Source organism: Gymnogyps californianus, chromosome Z (assembly GCF_018139145.2).
Source record: "Gymnogyps californianus isolate 813 chromosome Z, ASM1813914v2, whole genome shotgun sequence".
Lineage (NCBI taxonomy): Eukaryota > Metazoa > Chordata > Aves > Accipitriformes > Cathartidae > Gymnogyps > Gymnogyps californianus.
In genome coordinates this window covers 23,309,421-23,333,375 of record NC_059500.1, presented here as the reverse complement: position 1 = coordinate 23,333,375, position 23,955 = coordinate 23,309,421, and positions in this window count along the sequence as shown.

Genomic DNA, 23,955 nt, shown 5'->3' with positions numbered 1-23,955 from the left:
AATAGAACATTGGCTCATAAGTATTGCGAAAGTTACCTAGGTGTAACATGGTTTTCAAGCAACCAATTCCCTCCTAATCACTTCAGCTAGGGATGGAGATAGGTTAGTGTTGACCTGGCAAGTCTTTTCTGAACACAGGAATTGCTGTCCTACTCTACTATTACATGTGGCCCAGTTTCATGTCTCTAACAGCAAACTGGATTCAGGTATTTCAGAAGTGTAAAAATTTTGACAATTGGGAAATTATTCATGCACTGGCAATTTTTTTCTAACTCTTAATTTGTAGTGCATAATGTGCCCTGTACGTATTTATTCTAATGCAAAGATGAATGTTGTCTCAAGGCAAAGATCTTTCTAACAAGTTTCGCAGAATTAACTGTGTTCTGTACCTTCTAAAACTTCTGAATTTAAATGTAGTTCCTTTAGAACTGTTTGTATCTCTCCTTATCCCTTATTATGAAAAATGATAATTTAAAGTGCACAGTATACAATCACAGTTACTACTTTCTATACCTTTTTTTTTTTTAATCCAAGCCAACGATTCTTTTCTGTTTGCTGACACTTAACATTCCTATCATATTATCACTTTGAGAAAGGACTAGCAGAACTGACTACAGCACTTCAGATGAGGAAATCTCTATATGTCCTGCTATATACAGAGGGGATATTTCCACTGAATTATTCATAAATAACTACACATCTTTTCCTTCTTGATTAAATTAATTTAAAACCCAAGACTGTGGAACAGTAGTAGAACTATTTTTTCATTTTGATTTTATAAGGATATGTCTTCTAAACAGTAACAGCATTTGAAACTATATCTCAAACTATTTTATATTGTTTCCATTAGTATTTTAACACATTTTCATGTTATTTCAGATTACTCCCTTCAGCGTGCCTTCTTTGACCATCATCTCTATCTAGTCATTTAATTCCACTGGGTCTCTCTAAGTTGCTTCACAGCTTTCTTTGATTTTGCCTAACTGACATAATTACGTATTATCTGCAAAATCTGTCTTCTCACCGTTCACATACTTTTATCCAGTGATTGATAAATACATTAGGCAGCATCGCCTCTAGTGTGCCACGAAAGGACTTCTGCAATACTGAAAACTGAAAACAATCCAGGAACCATTGTTCTGTTTGCAATCTCTTAGCCAGTTTCTTATCCACGCCAGTCATACACCTCTGATCCTGTGAGCAGCTGGTTTCCAGAGTATGATCTTACCAGAGACTTTTGTCAAAGGTTTTTGAGTCAATAATTATAGCTGGTAGTTCTCTGTTGTCCACAGTTTGGATGGCTCAAAAACAATTACCTGTGACTGTAAAGGTATGTTTTTTCTCTGCAGAAATAGGGATGGTTTAGCCCTTGTATTTTATATTTTATCATTGTTTCATAATATATATATGATAGTTGAAAGAAGGCTTATTGAAATAAAATTTACCTAGTACCTTTAAAAATAATATTTATTATTTTTTTACTGTCTTGAAAAATCTGTACTAGTTCTGTTGAGATTAGTCTGTCTTTCTAATAATTCTTCTATATTTTTCATGAATTCTTGGATGATTGTCATGCAAGACTAAGGCTTAAAAAAATTTCCACAGGGTCTCAGTCACTCTTTCCAAAATTGTAATAGAAGTGTTTCCCCTTTTTTCTACTATGTATACTACCTGCAGTACTAGCTGCAGAGAGCCAGAGCTGCAGTTCTTTGGTTCAGTTTTGGGCCATTTTTCCCACAGAGATGGAGCCATAATGGCATGACTCTATACAAAATGCTTCAGAGGCAGATTCAGCTGGAGAGTGAAAATGATGTCACCCCAGGTACAGCACTTTTCTGAAGGCTTGCTGCACTATCCCATTTCTGAGTTAACTGCCAGAGCCAGTTGTCCTACTGGGAGCAAATGGACTACAAGAGGAACCCTGCTGCCTGGTCAATATGTTCCCAAGCAGCCATGCTGCTATCTGTTCATTTTTGATACAGAATTGCTATGAAGAGCCATGTTATGATTTGAGGAAAAAATAAATCATATCATATTAATATCAATTCTATGTTAAAGCAGTTGTTCTGTTTTGTTACCTTTCTATGTTAATAGAAAGAAAAATTATTTAGACCAGCAGGCTGGCAGATTTGGGGGAGTTTGTGTACAGAATTCTTAGCTCCCTCTAGTTACTTGACTTTCATTGTATGTCTGATGGGATTGGATCCTCTAAAATTGTATATACTTTTTGGCTCTTTGCATAGATAATCTAAAGTCTTACATTTCTGAAAAATTAGCTTTACTGAAGCAAGAGAAGTTCTGAGCTAAAGAGTTCAGATCAAAATGAAAGGATCACGGGTCCTGGGATGCCAGAATTGAGCAAATGAAAAATAATCTATTGACATAGGTAGAAGAATCTTACCATCCAAAGAACTTGCCAGATGATTATCAGTGATCTCAAGCCATTTAGAACTTAGCATGGTTAGATAACAAGAGATTTGTAGTGGTTTGTTGGCCTGAGGGTTTAGAAAGCTGAACATCCATCCAGAGGCAGTCATACACTCATTCCAACATAGTAGTCATGAATACCAGACATGGTATATTCAATACAATAATAAAATCTGCTAGGTTTTCAAACTGGCAAGAAAAATAAAAGTATGCCATTATTTTATTGAATATACTATATCTGGTATAATTAGTATTAATTCCAGGTTTTATAACGACTTGTCTAAACTCTCCAAAAAATGGCAGAGGAGAAAAGGGTTACTGGGAGCAAACAGCTTCGGGAACCTCTCTATTTTGTACCTTACAGGTAGCCTAACTGTGCTTTTAGCAAGGACATGCCCTTTATTTGCAAGTCCTAAAGAACCACACAGTAGAGACATTTAGTAGGTAATGCATTAGTTATATCAGAAGCTCTTTGCAGGAAGTTAATGGTCTATAGGAATGAAAATTTTAACCACATGTTGTTCAACAAACTTAATAAAATGATCTTACAGGTATTTATTTAAACTTCACTTACTTAGGCTTTCCTTTCTTGATTTTATGTAAAGAACTTTCAAAATACTTTTTCAGAAATCTCTTGTATTCCTTCATATTGCTTATTAGACAGTACTGCAACCCTGTAAACCTCTGAAAATTCAAGAACTGACATCTTCTGATGCTGTGGCTGATTTTGATTAAAAAAAAACAAAAGAAAAAGAAATACAAACTATATTACAGTCCTCTGATATTTTTTCCTGAAATGTGCCCTAATAGCATGAGAAATTTCCATTCAAAATTGATATCTAAAAATCCTGCTACATTCCCGTTCTTCTTACAGAGTTATACTTTTGAAAAGACGTGATTATAATGAGCCATATATGTGTGACTTAGAGCAATCACTTCCCCTCTCCATTGTATATGGTTTATTTTAACATAAAACAAAATAAAATATATATCCTTTTTAATGGCATAGGGATGGAGGGTCTGAGGAAGCAGATATTGGCTGCACTAACTACGTTTTTTAAATCACTGTGCATACCTTGGACGAAAAATGCTGTATGCTATGTGTGCAAAGTGAACTTCTACACATCTAAAATACATTGTAATTGAACCTATCTGTAATCATTGGCATACAAATAGTCACAAGTATTTCCTTACAGAATATTTGAGCAAAATAGGAACTCCGTGTCAGCATAACTTTAAAGATCATATTTATAAATGGCCCCTTTCTGGCTTCTATACTTGCCCCAACACTATTTTCATGTTCAAAACTGTGCATATATCTGATAAACTGCATCCACATAAATATATTTAATCCATTGTAGTTGCAAATTACTATGATAAGGCAAATATAGGTGCATCTTAGACACCAGACATCCATTAATGTAAGTATAACAAAGATATCAGTCACCTAATAGAGATGGTGTTTCTGACCTGACTACATTATGCTTGCTTTCCATATCCACGGATCTGACCTGAATCAATAGAAGATAGAAAATTAAATGTGAAACTAGGACTTGAATATGCCTTGGTCTGGGACAGATTCAGCAAAAATTAATCTGATTTCTGTAAAATCAGAATTTTGGAAGCAAAAATTTCACTGAATTATTCCCTGCTAAAAAGAGCATCAACCGAGCACAAAGATTATATGTAAAAGAAATGCTCCCACATATTTAACTCTGACTTTCTTGGAAATACACTATTGAAATAAATCAAATACTAAAATAATCTAAAAGCCATCTTTGACCTTATTTTGTCTGTTCTTTTTGAAGGTGTGTATACACAAATGCTACTAGACAAGTTCAGGAAAGATTCCTTCAAGAGAACATCCTAACACAGTGACTAGCAGGCTCCACATTGCTCTTAAAAAAAGCAGTATCTTCTAGCCATGGACCAAGTAGAGCTAGTAGCCAGTTACCACACACTGGGTGTAACTCAGAGAAGAAGAAGCAAGCAAATGACGCTGATGGTAGGACTATTAGTAGGGAATCAAAACGACAGCAAGTACCTGAAAACCAATCAGAGTCCAGAAGAATAAACTTTGGGAAGAAAACATGCCAAAATGCTTTTTTTGGACTGACTCTCTACTGAGCTTGTGTTATACATTGACAAAAATATTGTCTACGCTGTTCGGGTTTGACAGAAACAGAAGTCCCTACTCACAATAAAATCTACAAGAACAAATCCAAGGAAAAACAAATTCATAAACAAAATACCAAAAATTCTGTTGGATTTGCCTAGAGAATTTGGATCAAGTATCCTCATAAATTGTATCATTTTCACATAAGTAGTGACTGATCTCAAACTTGCACTGAGTTTACGTTTAAGGCTTGCCTATTACTCAGTATCAACCAATCCTGCATATAATTGTCAAGGCAAACAGAGGAGAAAAAAAAATATTTGAGATAAATAGGTATGGAGAAAGTTGCTGGACAGCTTCTGGCTTAGTTTTCAGTCTTCATGGCCTGCTGGTATTTAGTCACTATTCATTACTGTTTGCAAGTTTTTGCTATTGTATACTAATAGCACATTCTGAAGAATATAAAACATTTACAGAAATCTAGGGACTGCTTTACATCCCTGTTATGCCATTGGCAAAAAAAAAAAAAAAAGCCATTGGAGCCATCATGAATAAAAGTCCCTTTGGCTATCTTCAAGTAACTCACTAATTTATTCATGCAAAAGGATTTTGCTGAGAATGTAAAAAAATAACAAACTCTTCATATGTTCATCTGTCCTTCTGGAAACAAAAGTCTTCAAGCTTTGATTCACTAGATCTAATAATTGAGTATCCATTTACGGTGGAAGCCTGGTGAAATTGGTCACAGCTTTTTGCACACATCCGTTAAACGTTAAGACTGTAATCACTGAGGGGAGTGTTAGGACAACATGCAGTTTACAATATGGTATTCAAAACTAATAAAAAGAATTGAAAGTGAATTTGACATATGAAACAGAAAAACCTAGACATCAAATCAGAAACATTTTATAATACATTTTTATGCCTGGCCATAATCAATCTTACACAAATTTTTAATATCACATTCATTTTGAAGAAATAAAGTCACTAACAACAAAGCTGGAAGTAGCCTGAAGGAAGAGCTATTTTCAGAGTATGTTATTCACAACTGATCAGCAACTAAAATAGCAGGTGGAGTTACATAATGTCTTGGACATCATATATTACATAGGCTGCCTTGCATCACTGAAAATATATCATAAGAGATACTGTAAGACTTTGTTTCTGGTCAACCAAATAAGAATATCAACACTCATATTTAAAAACCAGACAATTATTTACTATAATGCTGAGGTGGCTTTAATTGAGAGCATAAGTTAAGCTGGTATCCTCAACAGCTTTCCTAAGAAACAATTATTTTTGAATGTGATCTTAGGGATCAGTATAAAGAAACTATTGTATTCTCTCAGGCTTAGAGCCTTGAGTTTAATACTAGTAAAAAGCACAAAGCTATTTAGGCTTTGACATTTTAAAAGTTTTGATAAAATAGCCTTTCTCACAACAATATACTGTATTAAAACAGACCTGAAAGGCTGAATCAAATGCTCAGTGGTTTATAAAATTATAATGAATACTGTATCATATTTTAAGAGACGTCCTTCCAGACTAATGGAGATTTGGGGATTTAGGGATTAAATTGCAATAAGAGTATTAGACTTCCTTATCGCAAAATGGGAAACTCCTAATCTTTCTGCATATAAAGCTAAACTTCTGCAGCCAAGCTCAGTTAGATTCTGATCAGTGCCTTCAGTACTTCCTACCAAACAGGCAAGGACCTAGCTGAATTATCTGTTAACACGGTATCTACAGGACTTCATGCACTGAGGAGAAGGCAACAGACCAGCTTCATGATTGGCAGTAAATCTGTTTGGGAAGTAGATGTAGGTCTATGTCCAGGAGAGTTATATGTGAGGTCTCTCGCTCCTTCTTATCCTTTGAAAAGGCCATTCCTGAAAAGTATCCTTGAGCAACCCTGTAAGGTTATCCTCTCCCAAATAGAAAAGCATTTGGGATTGAGGCATTTTTAAAAGTTAAATCTCTTTAAAAATTTAACAGTAACTGACAATTAACACAGACTTCTTGGTATTTTAATATTCTTTTTTGACAATGGCTAAGTATTTTCAGTTTGGAGAAACATTGCAATTATTGTCCTACAAGTGCAGTCTCTACTTCTCAGTCTGGTTTGGGGATTTGCTTTTTTCTTTTCAGAACAATACTCTTTTAACTTAATGAAATATTCTTAAAGCACTTGGATGACATTGCGTTACAACTTCAGGAACCAGGAGAATCTGTCAGTTCACATCTAGTAAGGGAAGGTATTATGGCTAATTATAAAGGTACACAATGTCAAGGCAACTCCTTATAGTGTCAAGACACTGTCAATGTGTGAACATCACCCTTTTAAAATTAGAAAATAAACAGAAATAGATACTAACATAAATAACCACTATACAAGCTTTTGGTACTTCAAAGGTTTTAAACTACTTAGGCTTACAGAAGCTTTAACTATCACATACAAATAAGCACTCTGGTAAGGTTACCACAGAAACCCAGAGCCATCCTTTTTTGGCCAGAGGCTGCACATGAATAGCACAGTCCAAAAGTCTGTTCACTGGCTATGGGGTAGCCAACTGTGGGAGAAAATACTTGGCCATTTACCTTGAGAGATGCTGACAAGTTGCTGTGATGAGTGTGCTAGGAGAAGCAAATGGATAATACACACTTCTGCACTGTGTGCCCTTGACAAATGCATCTGTGGTTTGGGCATGAGTGCTTTCAATAATGTGGGGAGTATTTGCAGGCAGTCAGTGATCATCAGTCAGAGCTGTACTAAGTGCTGTTTGGGTTTGTTTTCAGGATTCTGCCTAGTATGACAGGATTCCTTTGGAAGTGAGTGTGTAAAAGAACTCTGACTTGATCCCAGTTTCTCTATTGGATGATTAAAATAGTAATTTTAATGATCAACAAATAAAAGTTGTAAAAACCTTAAAGTTTAAAAAAAAAATCATTAAGTTCTGGGGGTCCGGGGGAGGATGATGCTTCCAAACATTCTGGATTTCACCATGATGGCTAGGACTATAAGATGGTAGTTGCATAGGGAGGAGCAGTTATGTCTTCATCACATTCAATGGGAATAAATAAGGAGACACTCAACTGGTAATGGCTGTACTTGTTCCTTAGAAAAAATATCTCGATCACTGAGGAAAATAGTGAGTGGAATTGACTGAAAGAAAAAATTTAGGCAGAAAAACATGAGTGAATCTGAGGGTCATCAAAGGAAAGAGAATTAACTGCCTCTATTCCTCCAAAAATGTAGAAGTGGAAAATAGTAAAAGACCAACGAAATTACAAATGAGCATAAAAGCAGATATGAGGATTTTTTTTAAGTTTCCAACTTGGCAAACACGGAAATAGATAGCTATCATCAAAAGGTAAAAGTTAGAAAGTGACTAGAAAGGTACAAAGGAATAAAGGAGGTAACCAACGTCACAATAAAAACTTTAAGTGCCAGGAGAGATGAAAATTACTCAGTCACATATTTTCCAATGTAAGGTTCTTTGGTCGAATACATCTATTTTATAGTGACTTTTCATTTCCTTATTGATTTTATACCAGAAAGCAAATCAAAATATAAATAATTGGAGCAAATAGAGTGCTGACTGATGCACTGCATAAATACTGTGCAGTGTGCACAAGAGTGTACTGTGTACCAGTTAGCAGGAGTTACTGCTAATAAATTTAACATAAATATACCAAAACGCAGAAGTCTCTGAGATATAAACTACCAACTTATCTAGCTGCAGCTAGAAGAAAAGTAGGAGGAATAATATTACCACAGAAAAGGACAGTTAACCTGCATTTTCTGATTTTCTCATTGTCCTGATGAGGAATCAAACTCAGCCTACACTAAAAGGAAAAAAAATTAATTTTTTTTTAAATATATATATATATAACCTAAGCTAAAAGCAAATTAATTTAAAGATTTTTTTTCTTGTCAAAGATTGTACTATATTGCTAAACGTACTTTTGTTTCACCTCAGGCACCGTAATGATCTCTCAACCTAAAATGGCCAAAATCAAAATGCTGTTCTTTTCTTATTCAAAAATTTAAACATCGTAAGTATTTATTTAAATTTCTATACAGATAGATGGATAGATATTTACATGCTAAAGAATTAAGATCTTCACTGCTATAATAAGGTAAAAGCAAAGTAAGTTTGTATTGCTATACTTGTGCAATGACTCTGTAAAGCCTTTATGACCTATATGCACTTACACTATTTCAATTTTCAGAAACCTTATCTAGGAATAAAAAAGAATAAATTTAAAAAAAAATTCTTGATAAGCAAAATTAACTCTACAAATACAAGATTTGAACATGCTAATAAAAGAAAACAGGATACTCCATGGTTAGTTTTGGGGTTTTTTCTTCCCCTTCCTTTCATGCCTATGTCATGCAGGGATAATGTCATATTGAATGGTCTTACATTCCTAAGTCTAAGCTCAACTTGTCATAGCGGAAGTGCCATTTCAGGTTTTAACTAAGATTTTTCTTTGTGCTGTGAGTTTGTGTTACTCTGCTACATATATATCATTCTTCTTAGTTCAAGAAAAACAGTGGAGTTAACATGCTTACCTCCAGTGACGCTAATAGGATGCTCAGTTAATCTCTGTGCAGAATGTCTTTTGTTTCAGGCTCTTCTTGAAATAAATAAAAGTAACGTCAATTGTCAAAAAAATAAGAAAACCATAGCATAAAAAGACAGCTATTACAGAATTTATTTAATTTCTCAGTCATCTTAGGACTGTTCCACACTGTATGTATTCCAGTGTTGTAGGTACCTTTTAAACTTCCCTTGGGATACTACTCTGCATTTAATTACTAAGATTCCTCATGATCAAATGTTTCCAGTTTTCAAAAAAAACAACCAACACCACTATGGGAAAAGTCAAAGAAAACTTACCGAACTTGCCTCTGTATCCCTCTCTTTTGGAAGGAAAGAAAAAAATTACAAGACTGTCACATTGCAGAATGAAGAGCAACTCAGCTCCCCAGAGGTGTTGTTCTTTCAAAATCCCTCCAAGTTTCCTAAATGCCACCAGTGCTCCTAGTTCTCTGTAAACAGACCAGATGATAGATACATATTTGATTTTTGATTGCTGCTTTTAGTCTTAGGAGAGCGGCTCCCACACAAGTCTAGGTCCAAGGAACTAGAACAACCCATAGAAACACAGTAGTGAGAATGGCATTACTATAGTGTTACAATGGGCTACATTAAAGAAATTTAAATAATTTCTGATACATAGCAAATAATGGTGACGTACAGTCGAGGCAAAGTGAGTCTAAATTTTCCAAAGTTCAGACCATGCAGTGCCACTGAAATAACAGTTGTCTACTGTTACAGCCACGTCTACAGTGTTTTAACAGTTTTCAGAAAGCCAATCAGACAGCTTAACCCCAAAGTGCACCCAGCACCTTGTACACAAGCTATAAAATGTGTGTGTTCTATTTTAGAAAAAAAGTTTTAAAAAATAGATTCTGATCCTCTAATCATTTCAGTACATGTATATTTGTAACCTTGCTAATAAGAATCAGCATTTGCAAGTTGATGCACTAAAGGCACTCCATAAATTTAAAATTCTTCATTACAGAAAGTTCAAAGGTTGTTTCACATACTGTTGTGCTCTATTTCTCCTCTCTTATTTCAATCACTTTTCTATTAAAAGACCTATTAGTAGTAAAAAAAAAATTACAGTACAAAAGAGCAGAGACACAACAAACTCAGAAAACCATTTGAAATTTACTTATGGGGCCTTATGTATGTATTTATTTTACTACTCTGAACAATTCCACTAATTTCAAAAGGTTCTCTCACAATAATAAAAATAATTATGTCCCTAGGTATTTACAGGAGGCCTGCAAATCTACAGACCGGTCAATTTGTTATCCTGAAGGACTTCATGACGTTGAAGTGAATCGACAACTCACTACATGAACCTTTTACAGATCAGATTTGAATTCCCTCAGTCTGTGAACATTCATGCACATGTATAGCTTTATATTCATGAATAGGCAAATCCTTTGGCTTCAGAAAGACTACAGGCCTGTGTGAAGTTATGGAAGTACATATTTACAGAATCAGAAGTCTATGAGGGAAGCAGAGCACAAGTTTGTTCCACACTGTCCTTGGAGGAACAACTTTTGCAAGAGTTCAGGTGTCCGATGGTTAAGCAGGGTCAGGGAGCGATGACAAGTTGCATTTATAAAGCATTGCAAATGACGTGAGAAGACCAAGGAGTTGTCAGATGGAGTACTAGTAAAGTCTGGAGTTTCTTTCTGAAGTAATTCCACATTAACTAGCAAATAACTTCCCATGATAGCTTTACAGTTTGACTTGGTGAGATTAAAAGCAACTACCAAAGGAATTTATTTGCCTTAATCACTAGACTTAAGTTTCTTACTATGATAATAGCATTTAAAACCTATTTAATACATAAAGCAAATCATGTTCCATCCTAAACTGATTAGAAAAATCAGATTATTAATGGTAGGAAAAGTAGAGGTAATGATGCTTAAATGCCTCCCAAGAATCAGAGGTGTAACGTGGAGCTAAGGTTTCAGGTGGGCTTAGCACGATGCCAAAGATGGAAGAAAGCATACAAACAAGCTTCTGCTGCCAAATTGCAGCCACCAAAAGGAGACAGCATGAGAAAGCAGGGGGACTGAGGCTGCCCCACTTCTATGAAGGAATGGAAAGGGAACTAGCCAAAGACTGACTCAGGAGTTACCGGTCGGGGAGTAAAGTCAGGAGGAGTAAGGGGAGAAAACCTGAACACCAAAGCCAGGTGTGCTGAAGAAGTTAGTCTTCCCCCACCCCTTGCATAAAGAGAGGGGCAGGAGACTCATGATCTGGATTTCCTCTCATGCATGCCTTTGGGACACAGATGATGTGTAGCAGCTAGTAGCACTGAAGCTGGTGGCACAGGTGTTGTGTTGTCCTATGCTACGTTACACTACAGCATATTCCACTAAACCTTTCCAAGGTGAGGAAGCAAGCGCCTACAGGACACACCCAGCCACGGTGGGCCCTCTCTCCCCTGCACATGAGCTACTGGCCTTGTCACCATGGCCAAGGTTCTGGTGGAAGCAAAGCTCACTGTGATGGGGTGGTGGCCAGGGATGCTGCCAGGCTGGAAGCCAGGTGGGCAGGGTATGGTGGGTGGGAAAGTGGGCAAATCATAAGCTTGGTGAGAAAGTAAGACTCAGCTGAGGTGGGAAGCACTTAAGCTCTGGGGAAAGGGCTGGAAAGGCTTAGGCAGCAGGGAGATCTGCAGGGTATCCCTTCCTGTCCATGCATATTCTGCCTCCTGTGGGTCCCATTGCAAAGCAGCTGGTGTGACCTCCTTCTACAGTGTGTCATAGGAGCAGGAACCTCTTCAGGGACCCAGAGGATGACACAAAGCCCAAGGAGAAGGATGGCCAGCAGTTTGGAAGGATTTCTGCCATATTCCTTCACCCCTCCGCATGGGAAGCCATCCTTAGAGAGGGATGAAATATGCCCCTTACTCCATAGAGATCTGCTTTCACCTCTCATTATTTAGGACTGGTTTGTTGCAGATTATGGAAATGTGGAAGGCATTTATAAGTAAAAATGAATCCGAAATCATGTGTGAATCAAACATTCACACAGCAATCTCATTCATGTTATGACAAGAGGCACTAGGCATATTAAGCGACTAGCTTCACTTTGCCTTCAGTGTCCTCATCGGGATCAGAAAAAGCTAGTCCATATCTGCCATTTGAGCAGCGTAACCACTATGGCAGAAGGCTGATATTTTGGAATTCCCAGTGGTCCCTCTACTGTTCTCTCTGAGACTCCTGTGTGCTCATTTCTTTTCATTTCAGTGTGTTGGGTTTTTTCCTAGCTGTAAAGCTTTTCCAAGCTTGCCTGTGACTAATTCAGTATGAAAAAAAGCCAGCAAAAATGTATCATTTGCTCTCTTCTATTGATTTGGACAGACAATACTAGTCTGCAAGCACTTCCATCATCACATTCAGAACTGTAATTTCTCTTTTTCGTTTTCAGTGACATTTTGTGTCAAGCCTATCACAAATTCTCCACAGTGTTTTGAAGACAAAACTGCAGTAATAACTTTGGAAGAGCATGACACCCATATAATATCATTAACTATGTATGACGTTACCAGCTGCATTTGCCCATTGTTGCTGATACTTAACCTTTACTCTCCTTCTACATCTTGAAAGTGCTTTTCAAATACGTGTTACAGCGTGATCAAACAAATTTAGATAAGGCTGACACAGACAGTTTCTTTGTTTGGCATTGATTTTTCCCTACCAGAAATGCTATTAAACTTAAGCAAAAGGCATTTCTCTTGAGCACAGTTTTAGCACTTCAGTTGATTGAATTCAAAAGTCTATACTAATCAGTACAGGCCTCACTGTAAATAAACATGAAATATTGTACAGCTTCAGAAAGTTTCTTGCCACAAAAGCACTGCAAGCTGGAGACAATAACAGTGTGCACGTCTTTGTCACATAAGTTACCCAGATTTCTTCTCTTTTTGCTTTGAATATGGAGAAACCAGTGTTTCCCTTACTATGCTTGAAACTTCCTAAATGATAGTTTGGAAACTGGAGTTCAAAAGGGGTCAGAGATGGTGCTTGTATCCCTTAGTGGTGCTTCTGTTACTGATCTACAGAGCATGTTCGTATTCAGCCATGCTAAAAAGCTGGATTTCTGTCTCCAGTGTTACTGCCAAAATTAATGACTATTCTACTTCAGATGAAGTTCCCTGCTTTAGTTCATACCACAGTCACACAAACAGTTGCACTGACACAGCTGAGAAGCGGCATAAATCCTGCCTTAGCCTGGAGACAGGATCCAGTGGCTAGGGACAGGGGAAACAGGCCAAACCTTATGTCAGTGCTGCCCCTGAACGCTTTGCAATATGAATCCACATGCTGAGATGCATTTTCTTAATATTGTAAGCCTAAATGACATACAAACTATAAATATTTTAAAACTAATTAATGTGTTTCCTGCAAACTACCACAGTCAACTCATCTAAGGCAGTGATCCTACTGAATGCTTGTTAAAAGCAAACCTTTAATGGCATGCAGTTCCCTGAAGATTACTTCCTCCCCGTCATCCAGTAATCTGTCTAAACCGTCTGTCGACTCTGCTTGGCAATGGTTACTTTCCTCCAGAATGTTCATTAAAAGGAAATAATGGTATAACCTGCACAAAAGCCCTAAATGGGGCAGGTAAGCATTGTCATTGCCAGTTGTTTCCACATGGCACCAAGTATGGAGAATTTTCAGGGATGTCACTTACCCGCAAATTCTTGCTTCATCCATAACATCTATTTTTGTCAAATCCTTCTTATCCACAGTGTGCCCTTAGCAGTAACTTATCAGTCAATCCATCAACCTTGGTATAAATTAATCAGGTTGTGCACTGATTGCTTCTCTCTGTTGAGAGAACAAGCTGTGGTGGGAGTCACTATTTCTGACTTTGGATGTGGGAAGAAAAATAGAGGACACCTACGAAACCTTCCCAAGACACTGCATCAAGAGACATCTCATCTTATGCAACAACTTCCATTGTGGTTCAGAATAAAGCAATCCTTAACCTCCTTACCTAAACCCTAAAAGAGACTGTATTAGCACACCCAAACATTACTCAAAGCTTTCTGACTTCTCTGGACCACTCTTCTATATAGCTGATGTTTCTGCTACTGAGGACTCACTTAACTCCATGTTCTGCTACTCGCCAGAGGGAGCCTTGGAAAACAGCTAAAGGAAACAGAGAATTTCACGGAAGAGGGACCTTCTGAGTGATTGGTTGTAAAGATAAGTTTCTCCGTGTTCTTCTACCAGCCAAGGTCAAATTTCCAGTCCCCATTAGGTCTTCTCTACCAGGGCTATTCCTTTGACAGATATGCTTCAAATAGTCTAGCATGTATGCAGATTGAGCACCAGGAAAGCATGGGATGCAATAAACTGTACAGCTCTCAGAAAGGGGAGAGTGGATTTCTTATTGGTCACTTAGCCCTGGGGAGCAACCTCACATACTCTTTAAGAAGACAAGAGGGGGGTAAAATCAGAGGAGGGAGCTAGGCAAGTTTCGGTGAAACATAAAACCATTTCCATTAACCCCTCTTTCCTCTGTGAAAGCTTCCTCCCACTGACAGGCCAAACTTCTACACCCAAGAAGTTCGGTTTTCATGGAGCATTGCAGATCTGCTCAAGGGAGCGAGCATATTAATGCTTCACCTAGCAGCTTGTTACAAAAGCTTGTTAAAAAAGCCTGTTAACAGCTTGTTAAAAAAGCTATCTTTTCTGCATATTAATTAATAAATACTTTCTTTGTGCTTTAAGTAGTCATAGAATCATAGAATCATAGAATATCTGAAGTTGGAAGGCACCCATAAGGATCATCAAGTGCTCCTCACCTCACCCTGCTCCTCACAGAACTACCTAAAACTAAACCATATGCCTAAGAGTGTCGTCCAGACTCTCCTTGAACTCTGACAGGCCTGGTGCCATGAACACCTCCCTGGGGAGCCTGTTCCAGTGACCGATCACCCTCTCAGTGAAGAATCTTTTCCCAATGTCCAATCTGAACTTCCCGACACAGCTTCATTCCATTTCCCGGTGTCCTGTCGCTGGTCACCAGAGAGAGGAGATCAGCACCTCCCCCTCCGCTACCCGCCCTGAGGCAGTTGTAGACTGCCATGAGGTCACCCCTCAGCCTTCTCTTCTCCAAGCTGAACAAGCCGAGTGACCTCAGCCGCTCCTCCTAAGTCTTGCCCTCAAGACCTTTCACCATCTTGGTCGCCCTCCTGAGGACACACTCTCACAGTTTGATGTCCTCCTTATATGTATCCTGCCTTCAGGGTGTCTCTAAATAGGATAAGGCTGCCTGAACAAAGTGACCAGAGCAGAAAGGTTACACAGGCGGAAGAGGGCTGTGTAAGGAATTGCAGGTGGAGGACTGGGAATTTTGTAAGGGATGGCTCATAAGCCATCAGCATCCCTTCTGCACAACCCAAAAAACCCAACCCTGTTAACATGGTATGACCCAGATTGCTTTAAACTGGATTTTTTTTACATCAGATGTTGGCTGTCCTGTGAGAAGGCACAATGGCAGGTAGGACCAGGGATTTCCCTCTCCATGGCAAGGATAGGGAATGGCTACAGGGAGCAGGGTGATGGGGGGGTATGTGGTAGGTATGTGAAGTATCTTGTACAGGAACAGTGTTGCCTGTTGATCTTTCCCCTGACCATGTGCTCTTGCAGGCAGGCTATAGGCAGCACTGCAGCCTGTGTGGACTTTGCACCAGGGACAGGCAGTGTGCAGGAGGGGTGTTGTGGTTTGACCCCAGCCAGCAACTCAGTACCACGCAGTTGCTCACCCCTCCCCGCTCCCAGTGGGATGGGGAGGAGGACTGGGGAAAAAAGTGAAACTCGTGGGTTGAGATAAGAACAGTTTAATAACTAAAGTAAAATGAAATATAATACTAATGATAATAAAAATATAATAATAATAATTTTAATGAAAAGGAAATAAAAATTTAAAAAAAAAAGAGAGAAATAAAACCCAAGACAAGTGATGCACAATGCAATTGCTCACCACCCGCTCACCAATGTCCGAGCAGCGATCCACCCCTCCCGGCCAGCTCCCCCCAGTTTATATACTGAGCATGACGTTCTCTTTGGCTAGTTCAGGTCAGCTGCCCCGGCTCTGCTCCCTCCCAGCTTCTTGCACACCTGCTTGCTGGCAGAGCATGGGAAACTGAAAACATCCTTGACTTAAGATAAGTGCTACTCAGCAACAGCTAAAACCTCAGCATGTTATCAACATTATTCTCACACGAAATCCAAAACACAGCACTGTACCAGCTACTAAGAAGAAAATTAACTCTATCTCAGCCAAAACCAGGACAAAGGGGCAGAGGTTAGGGCTGTGCACAAAATAACCCCAGGTCAAGATAACAGCGTGTGTCCCTGCTGGGAAGGGCTTATTGTGAGGAACAGACAGTGTCCCAGCTCCGGAGCAGCCTGGCCAGCGTGGCACACTGAAGACAACAAGCACACACAATTTGAGGGAATGGCCACCAAAGCTCACAGGGACACGGAGCAGTCCTGGGTGCCTGTGGCTGGGCAAGATCAGAATCTGATTTGGTAACTCTGGTCTGGAAAGGAAACACATACCTAGTTTAACATTAAGTATGTGCTTCAATTCTACACATTTTAAGAAAGTAAAAGTACATGATAAATAGAGACAGCTACTGCAAATAGCTGTGCTTATTTGGAGCCTGAAAGCAGGGCAGAAAGGAATAAAGTCTTGTCTTTTAACCTTACAGGAAATCTTTCATTGTCTCACTGTGAGACTTTGAGAAGATTCAACCTCTCTGCCAGCTTTCCAGTTCCTAACATGAGGATGATCGCATTTAACAGCTTCAGTGTGATACTGCAAGGATAGCTAGTTAACAGCTATAAAACACTAAGCACTGTATGAAAGCTGAATGAATTAATAGAACAAACATCCAAATAAATGACTTGAGTAAATAACATGGAAAAGAGGATTCCCTAAGGTACTTCATTCATCTTGGCAACTGTATTGGGATGGTTTTCATCCATCTATCATTTGTTTTGATAGATTGTGAGCTCCTTGGGAGAGGAGCTGTGTCTGTCCTCAGCACTACCACAAGAGCATGCTACCAATTGGAAATAATGTCATGAAATATCTCTGTCAGGGCTATCGGAAGTGTACCAACTTTCACACCTGAGCATCTTTGTGAGTATCTGAGTGTGCTCCTGCTCCCAGGACCTCCATGAGGTAAGGAAGCGCTCCTCTGTTCATCCCACACAAGGACACAGGGTGATGAAACGCCAGGAACTGTGGCAGAGCAAGTAAACCCCAGAAACCCCAAGGCTCAGGACTGCACCCAGGTGACACACCTCAGACACCTTTGCATAGACAAGCCATTCACTGGAGGCCAGCAAATGTGACACAAGACCTACAGCAGAACCTGGGCCCTTCTGAACTGATGGGCCCAACAGGATACCCTGGGGCACCCAAAGTACACCAAGTGTCAGTGTTCAACACTACATGCCTAAGTTTAGCACTCCCTGTCCACGTTTGAGCATTTGCATCCTGTCTCACAGTCCATCCTGAAAGTGGTGACAGAAAATATGACCTTTTGGAGAGTTATTGGTACCAGGGAGTGTGGCAGCAGTCGTCTTTATTTTCATCTGCTTAGATGCTGGTGTCAGGCCCAAAAGCCTATAAAATATGAGGGCTGCCTTCATTTTGAAAGGAGAAGAAATCCCAGGAAACTGCCAATGATATCAGACTCCTGCATTTCAGACTGAAACTAAACAGTTTCATTACCTTGTCAAGGGTAAGTTCAACCCACAGATCTCTGCCCTTTGCTCTGTCATCACCCACAGCCTCCTTTCTGTCCAACTGCTATTTTCTTGCAGTATTTGCTGTTATTGCTACTATTTATTATTCTGGAGAGCTGATGGCATGCTCCAAGCTGGGCGGATGTGCAGGATAATGCATGTACTCCCTTCTTAATGAACAGGGAGTGTGTTAAAGACTGCCTAACAGTATTTCCATGTACAGTTTTCCTATCTGTTGCTCAGAGCCTATGCTGACATCGTTCCTTAAACTTTAAAAACCCCATGGCTTTGCCTCATTGATGGCACGTACAGGTTGCTTTTCTTCTGTATTTCTCCTCAGCCCCAGCAAGGAAGACAGATGAGTCTAACTCTAACGCTAAGAGTTAGTACACCAGCAGGGTACCAGTAATGACAGAAGCAGTGTGAGAGACTGAAACGAAAGAGTCAATGTCCAAAAAGAATGTCGACCCATTAACGAGATAAGGAGCAGTTAGAAAAGGGGATCTTGCAGAGGCAGGGCAGCACTTTTCTAGGGCCGATTTTCTTACCTTGGGTGACTATTTAAAGAATAAGTTTGAGACAGCTTTACACATATGTTTCTGACAGAGGGGAGGGGGGATCGAAACCACTAGAAGCCTCCCCCCAACCCCTTTCTAGAAGGTACCAGAACAACAGACCACGCATGCAAGATAATTAGCATATGAAGTGAGACTGGAGGCAGGGACTGGGTTATAAATAGCGCCAATCTGAGAAGCCACGTGTGCACCCACCGTCCGACGGAAGCGGGCCAGAGACATCACTGGAACCCAGGGTGGTGACCTGGATCTTCCCTCTATTTCTCTACCTTTCTGCCTCTCTTTTCCTCTCTCTTGTACATTCTCCTTTATAAGGTTAAAGGTTTATAAGGTTGCAGGTTGTAAAATTGAATGTTCTAATAATTTGTAGGGCTGTAAAATTGCAGGTTTGAATAGTTTTGTCATAATGGTTCAAATAGCTTCTGCCATAAATAAATGTTTAACCGATCATTTGGTGTTGTTTCACCTTAATTTAGCCCAAGGGTATTCCGAATATCGGCCATCCCAGAAGCGGTTGTCCAGGATGGTCCTTTCTGGGACCCGACAAGCAGTCCTTCCAAAACAAACCAGAATGACCAGATCTGGAGCCCAGTTCCCAGCCCCTCCCTGGGCTGGTGCTCTGGGAGCTGATTGATTGCTGGACCAGCTGTCTGTGTTTCAATTAAGTGCAAATGAAACAGGGTAAAGCTGAAGTAACTGCCAACAGAATGATTTGGGAAGGGGTCTGCAGCTCGTGTGACCTGTGCAAACCCCAGCAGCTGTGTCCCCACCTGGCAAGCACAGCATTAATACATAGGCGTGTAACCCTATAGAGTATTACATACGTGTGTCACACGGTGGTGCTGCTGTTCAGCAAATGTGAAACTTGTGCCAGTATTGGCAAGAACAGATACCTACCGCTGTGGAAATGTATTGATTTGTGTGTGTGCGTGTGTATGCATGTCTTCAAACACTGCTTGAATTCTGATGTCTTAACGACAAAATTTTTACTGCAGGTGTGTTACTCTGAACAATTTCACTTTTCCTTGATTTTATTTTTCGTATTGTACACATATGGCATCGTACGTCTCTGTTGTTGTATGTGTAGATGAATTAAATACAAATCTTGTTCAGAGATAAGTTCTTTCCTTAATGCACTTTTCTCATCACAAGCCACATGGATAATACCACTTTGTAGCAGGCAGGCTTACTCCAGTCAGCACTTAAACCAATAAGAATCTTTTCATTGCTTCAGGGCTGATTCCCATTTCCCACGTGTTTCTTCAACTCAGACAGGTAACAGATTCTGAACTTTGTTCATCCGTGGCTTTGTATTTATTAACCATATATTCAGCATTTTACAGGATTCAGTACAGTTTTGCCAAATCCATTAAAAGACCATTAATGCATTGTACTGTACACTGTATCATATATTGACTTTGCCATTTTTTCTGATTTTGAGGGAACTTGGTGTCATTCTTCGGTTTGGAGGTATTTCTAATACTCCAGGTGCTCTGCCTTGGACTTCCAGGGACCAGAGACAACGAGCAGCTCAGACTCTGAAGGCTGTTGTAGAGGCACCCCTGAACATGCTGAGGAGCAGCTAATTCCACAGAGGAGGGAAATACTCCCAGTTTCTCCTCACCTGCAGCCACAGCTCCAGCCTGCAGGGCTGGCTAGCAGGCTTGGGAGCAATGCTGGTGAGTATTTTGCCTTCTCATGTCAGTTTACAGGGGAAAAACCTCTGTGTGTTCATGAACACTCAGCTACCCAGAAGGAACAAAACCAGAATGGATGAGTTTGGTTATGGCAACTGCAAAATGGCACTTGAAAAGTCTGCAGCAGGATAGAGCCACCCAAACCCTGCAAAGACCATTATCTGCCCACCTGCAGCTCTGGGATGTTCTCTGCATGCCCATGGTGGCATCTCAAATGAAGACAGAGAAGTTGTTGGTTAGAGAGTATTTCTAACACTGCTGGCCAGCCCCATGCCTGTCACCCTGCACTTGGCACCATGCTGTCAGAGGTGCCCAGCTGGCCAGAGAAAAGAGAGGATCCGTGTGCCTGGTGACTGCTTGAATGACACATTGTGGACAACAGAAGACTGAAGCTGAGCTGTTATTGCATGGGCAGCAAAGGATGATCCAGCCACTCACCTTCGGTTCAGAGCAAAACTCCGTGGAGAGGAAGAGTCTCTTGGTCGGCACAGAAACCAGCAGTGCTGGAGTCTATGACAATTTTCACCTATTTGTGGGATGCTTTAGTTAATGTGGGATATGCTAAAAAAACCCCAACCCTAATTGAATGGCCTGAGCCTCCTGCTGACCTCCCTCCCCAAAGGACCTGTCACTGCTGTGCCTGAGAGGGACCCCTCCCCAGCCCATGGTCTCCTGCTCCCAGTGTATGCCCAGCTGCCCGTCTCCAAGGCACCCCACAGCGCTGCCCATGCCGTGGGGAGGGAGGGGGTAGGACTCAGCACCCGCCTCCCCATAGAGATTGGAGACATGCTGCAATGAGGATCCTAGAGGAGGGACCTCAGGAGCAAGGTCTCACTGGCAATGGCCCTGGTGTCCCTCCAGAGACATCTGCTCAGTGCCCACATCTCTGCTGTGTGAGTACCACATGTTTGTGGTGCAGAGCAGCAGGGAGGCGGGAAGTCATGCCTGGTGTCAGGGAGAGCCAGGGAGAGGAAGATGTCAGATCCAAGTCCAGACTGCCAAGCAGCTGCTGAAAACCCCAGGCTCCCTTTTGCTGGCCCTTCTGGGCTGACTCCTGCCTCAGGGTTTACCTATGTGCCTAGTAAAATGTTGAGGCAAACTAAAGACTTTCTTGTGAGAGCATGCTCACAGACGAGCAGCTGGAGGGAAAGAGCTCTTTGGAGAGCGGTCCCACCACGGGAACACGACAAAGGATGCTGTGGAGGTCAGGCCCACAGAGGCCTAGGGAAGGGCTAGCCAGTTTGCTGTTCCCTCCTCTGCAGATCTTGGCTGTGCGTGAGGCTCCTGGTGCTCAAGCATCTGTGCGCTCATCCTGAATCGCAACGGGATGCAAAACATGAGCACGGGGTTAAGACGCCAAATCACAGAAGTGCTAGTGAGCACCCTATTAAAGCCAATGGCAAATTAACATTCAAACCTGCCCCAGGTTAACCAGAGGGAAATGCTGCCAGGGGTCACACCTGTGCAGCTGGAAGCAGGCACAAGTAGAGTCAGTGCTACAGCCCACCCTCCTACCTCCACCTCTCCTCTAGGGAGGAGGAGAGTCAGTTTTGGCTCTCTGAACAATGTTATTCCATTTATAAGTGGGGGTAGAAGAGAAACACCTTTTAAAGAGAGCAAGTGACACATTCTCTTGTTGTTTTTACATTTATTTTAAACACAACTTTGAAATATTCTGTGGATATATTTAACATATAGGATGGCTTTATGAAACTCCAACTTCCAAGCACTCTTCTGAGAAACCTTAAAAGTTACATACTAGCAATACTCTACTTTCTTTACTTTTTATAAGTGTTGGGTGTAAAACATGCCACGTTATTTTCCCTGGTGAATCAAACCAGCAGCATCTGTTGACAAGCCTCTTTGGCAGCCTTATTGTCAACAGTGGTCTCTGGATACTCTAGGAAGGATGTCCTGGGAAAAGTAGTTGACTGGAGGATTATGCTTGTGCTCCTTGACCAAGGCTAGTTACAGGTCCTGTGTGAGGGGTGTTACTGCTGGTAACTTCTACGAATAGACTCTGATCAGTTGCTGTTCCTCGAAACTCGACATCAGCATTTCTAATGTCACCATCTAAGTCCCTTCTTCTGGTAGTAATACTACAATTTTTGGCTGCTCTTCTGCAGCAAGTTTCCTTGCTGCTTCTATAAACACTTTTACATCCTGTCATTCCTGGAAAAGAAAATGGAGACTCATTTTCCCTTTCGTTTATCTGAGCCGCACCTGTCCAAGTAATGCTGCTGTCACATTCAGTCCTTTGTGGCTCCTTCGCACTATCTATCTCCATCAATTGTAATCACTGCTGGAGAAGCACAGGCTGAGCTACTCATGTGATGTTTCTGGTGTTTCTGCTTTTGCTTTTTGGGAGGCCTCGCTGTGTCTGTCACTTTTCCTTCACAGACTGTCTCTGCACTTGGCCTCCTAATGGACTAATGTAACTTGCTCCCGCCTGTCACCATGTGTGAGAGCATTCATCTGCATGGAGGCAGGGAGGACTCAGGGAAAAAGAAGGGCAGGAAGTACCCAAAAGATGAGCTCTGAGTACCAGCGCAAAGACACACGCTGGTACAAGCAAGCAGCATAAGCCAGGTGTTAGGTATGTGTAGACAGAAAAGGTAATTTGTGGGTTTTTGTGTGTAGGTGAGATATTGAATAAGGCAGACACTGAAGGTTTGCACGTGAAAAAGCATTCCTGTTGCAGTTTAACACCAGCCGGCAACTAAGCACCATGCAGCCACTTCCCCCTCCCAGTGGCATGGGGAGGAGGAAAAAAGAAGGTAAAACTCCTGGGTTGAGATAAGAACAGTTTAATGACTAAAGTAAAATAAAATAAACTACTAACTACTACTACTACTACTATAATAATAATATATAATAGTAATAATTGTAATGAAATACAACAAACAAAAGATAAATAAAACCCAAGAAAAGATAAGTGATGCACAATGCAATTGCTCACCACCTGCTGAATGATGCCAGAGCAGCAATCCACCCCTCCCAACCAACTTCCCCCTGTTTATATACTGGGCATGACATTCTATGGTATGGAATATCCCTTTGGCTAGTTCGGGTCAGCTGTCCTGGCCATGCTCCCTCCCAGCTTCTTGCACACCTGCTTGCTGGCAGAGCATGGGAAACTGAAAAATCCTTAACTTAAGCACTACTTACCAACAACTAAAACATCAGCGTGTTATCATCAACATTATTCTCACACTACATCCAAAACACCAGTTACTAAGAAGGAAATTAACTCTGTCCCAGCCAAAACCAGGACAATGTTGAAAAAACAGAAACAAAATGAGATTTTTACTCAATGGCTCATTGAGTAATCAGATGGCTGCTTGTTTGCAGCTTCCTAGAGAACAAATGCCCTGCATGCATGGCCTGTGAACACACAGGCTTATAGTAAGCTATGTGAATTTATACACAGAGTTGATAGTAAGTTGCTATGTGGGATGCATTTCTTTACTTTGCATATAGGATCCTGAATGACACAGGCTCCCCTTCTTGAGCTGGAAGGAGACTTGTCCTGAAAGGCGGAGCTCATATTTCCCACAAAGGATTACCATTGCTCACAGGATCCAGTTCTCTTTCAGCCTCTCTGACATTACAGATAGAAATCTTTGTAGAAGGAAAGTGAGACAATGCCTTAGAAGTCAAGCCAAGTATTCTTGTAGGGACTGAAAAACAAAAAATCACACTTTTTCAGAAAATTGCTTTCATGGGCAAGGAGGGGTACGGTAGTTGGTAGATGTATATAATGAT